Source organism: Galeopterus variegatus, unplaced genomic scaffold (assembly GCF_000696425.1).
Source record: "Galeopterus variegatus unplaced genomic scaffold, G_variegatus-3.0.2 Scaffold5306, whole genome shotgun sequence".
NCBI classification, from domain to species: domain Eukaryota; kingdom Metazoa; phylum Chordata; class Mammalia; order Dermoptera; family Cynocephalidae; genus Galeopterus; species Galeopterus variegatus.
Genome location: NW_007731417.1, coordinates 24,729 through 28,107, shown reverse-complemented (window position 1 = coordinate 28,107; position 3,379 = coordinate 24,729).

The following is a 3,379-nucleotide window of genomic DNA, read 5'->3' as shown; positions in this document are numbered from 1 at the left end:
AGTCTACAGCCTCAATCTGAAAGCCTGGAATGGTCTTATTAATTAGTAATGATAATGATCATAATTAACATCTACGGGCACTTTATATGTATCAGGCATTTTACTAAGCTCTTAATAACAAATCCTTATCACAAATGTATGAGATAAGGAAAATGAGGCTCAGGGAGGGTAAGTTCCTTGTCCAAGGTCACAGGACCGGTGGGTGGTAGAGCCTGGCTCTGAAGTCAAGGTGTTGAATCTTCAGCATTCAGTGCTGCTCATGGCTTTCTCCACAAAGGTGTCACATACATCACGGCTGGGGGAGGTCTTGGATAGTGGCGTCTCCTGAATGTGGCCATACATTTTGGAGTCAGATAGGCCCGAGATTAAATTCTGACTGCATCATATCTGTGTGACTTGGGCATGTTACTTAACCTCTTGGAAACTCAGTTTCCTCTTCTGTAGCCTGGGGCTAAGTCCATGTTACTCAGGCTGTAACATGTAAAGGTTTTATATACCTTTAAAAGAATCTGGTGTTATAACCAGCAGTACATATGCCACAGAAAATACTGACATGCTGTTTATAAAGTGCACAGGTCAGGGCCCAGCACACCGTAAGCAGTCAGTAAATGGCAGCTGTCCTTCTCCTGCCCTTCTCCCTTCTCCTTGTCCTTCCTTCAGTGCTCATTCTTGTTCCTGCCCCTGCCAAGTGGCCCCAGTCTGCACGATTTTACCTCTGCCTTTGTTTATCCTTAGAATACCCTAGGACTGGTACCGTGATTCTCCTCCAGACTGTTTGGAAGGATTCTGAGTATGTCTAACTTTTGTAAGTCTATCTCTGTGGGGATTGACACCCTCCATGCAGGGACCTCTGTGAGCAGAGTGATCTTGGGCACCTTGATGATATGCCATACTCACCTCTGAGTGTGACCTACAGCCTGGCTGCTTGCTGCTGTTCTGCCCATTTTGATTCATCCTGACCTTTTGGACACTGTGCACTGAGATACCCAGCTATCCTCAAGAGATCAGCCTAAGTCACTGCCTTTTCAAAAACCAGTTTAATACTACAAAGCATAGAAAGGAAAAAATGGTCTATCCAGTAATGCTCATGATTCATGACGTTGGATTTTTCATCAGTAGTTTTAAATTTTTTATTTTTAATTTACAGACAATAAAAACCACTCTTTGGTGCAGTTATATGACATTTGGTAAATGCATAGCATAATCTCCACCACAATCAAAATATGGAACAGTAAGATCACTGCCCCCTCCCCAGATTTCCTCCCACTACCCCTTTGCAGTTGAATCCTCTTCCTGCCATTTACCCCTGGAAATAGTTGATTTGTTTTCCATTCCTATAGTTTTGTCTTTTCCAGAATTTCATATAAATGGAATTGTACAATATGTAGCCTTTTAAATCTGCCTTCTTTTGCTTAGCATAATGCATTTGAAATTCATTCACGTCATTGCATGTATCAATAGTTCATTTTATTTTATGTATTTATTTTTCTTTTTGACTGATAAGGGGATCGCAACCCTTGGCACGGTATTGTCTGCACCATGCTCAGCCAGTGAGAGCACTATATAGGATCCAAACCCGTGGCCTCAGCGCTCCCAGGACTGCACTCACCCAAGTGAGCCATGGGGCTGGCCCAATAGTTCATTTTATTTTGATGCAGAATAGTGTTCCACTGTATGACTATACTGCAAATTTTTAATCCATTTCCCAGTTGAGTTGTTTCCAGATTATGGTGGCATTTCCAAATTATGGTGACTATAAATAAAGCTGCAATAAACATTCACATACAAGTTTTTTGTGTGAACACAGCATTTTATTTCACTTAGACAAACCTAAGAGTGAGATCACTGAGTTGTATGTTAAGTGTATGTTCAACTTTACATGAAACTGCCAAACTGTTTTCCAAAGTGGTTGTACCATTTTGTAATTCCTACCTGTGTGAACACAACATTTTATTTCACTTAGACAAACCTAAGAGTGAGATCACTGAGTTGTATGTTAAGTGTATGTTTAACTTTACATGAAACTGCCAAACTGTTTTCCAAAGTGGTTGTACCATTTTGTAATTCCTACCAGTAGTATATGAGAGTTCTAATTCCTCTAAATCTTCATCAACACTTGGAACTATCAGGTTTGGGGGTTTTAAAAATATTTAATTCTAATAGGTCTGTAGTATAATATCATTGTTCTTTTTAAATTGAGATATAACTCACATGCCACAAAATCACCCCTTTAAAGTATAGAATTCAGTGGTTTTTAGTATATACACAAAGTTTACAACTATTACCACTATCTAATTCCAGGACATTTTCATCACCCCAGAGAAAAACTCATACTGATTAGCAGTCAGTCCCCATTCCCCTCTTCCTCCAGGCCCTGGAAACCACTAATCTACTTTCTGTCTCTGTGGATTTGCCTGTTCTGGCCATTTCTTATAAAGGGAACCATATATACCTTTTGTGACAGGCTCTTTTCACTGAGTATAATGTTTTCAAGGTTCATCCATCTACACATACTTTATTCCTTTTTATGGCTGAATATTACAGTCAATTCTCATTATTATTGGCAGTATTTATGTTCTTAAAAGTGGCAGCAAACAGTAAATTCAGCAAATACTGGATCATTGCACTTAGGGGAAAAACACACATGTATACATACATATCTCACATAGATTATGATCCTAAATCCTAAAAATAGCTCCTACTTGTAGATTCTACTTTTTCTACAAGGTTCAGAAGTGTTAAATGACTTGTCTGAAGCCATGCCACATGATAGGTGCCAAAGCTGGGATTCAAGCCCCATCCAGCGGACCCCAGAGACAGCTTCTTGAATTACTCTGATCTGCCCCCACCGCCTCCATCCCCTGATCATCCTTGTGTCTGCATGAGAGCTGAATGCAGCTGGATGGCTGAGTGTCACTTGCTCCACCTGAGCTGGGAATATATAGGCTGGGTAATTCAAATTTTCTGCTGTTCTGCACTTGTCCATAAATGACCAAGAAAGCACTGTGAAAATTGATTTTGGGATTACAAATAAATTTTAGTGAGTAAGTAAATTTGCAAATATGGAATCTGTGAATAATGATAATCAACTGTATATCATTTTGGTTTTAACTTAGATATGTTGAATTCGCAAAATTTTTAAATGTTACTTCTTCAAATATTTTTTTGCATCAATCTCTCTCTTCTCCTTCAGGGGTCCAAGTGATATGAATATTAGACCTTTTGATAGTGTGCCACAGATCTGTGAGGTTTTCTTTATATTATTATTATTATTTTTTTGCTGTCTTTTCTTTCTGTTCTTCCCTTTGGATAATTTCTATCAATCCATCTTTAAGTCTACTGACTTTTCCCTCTGTCATTTCCATTCTGCTATTGAATC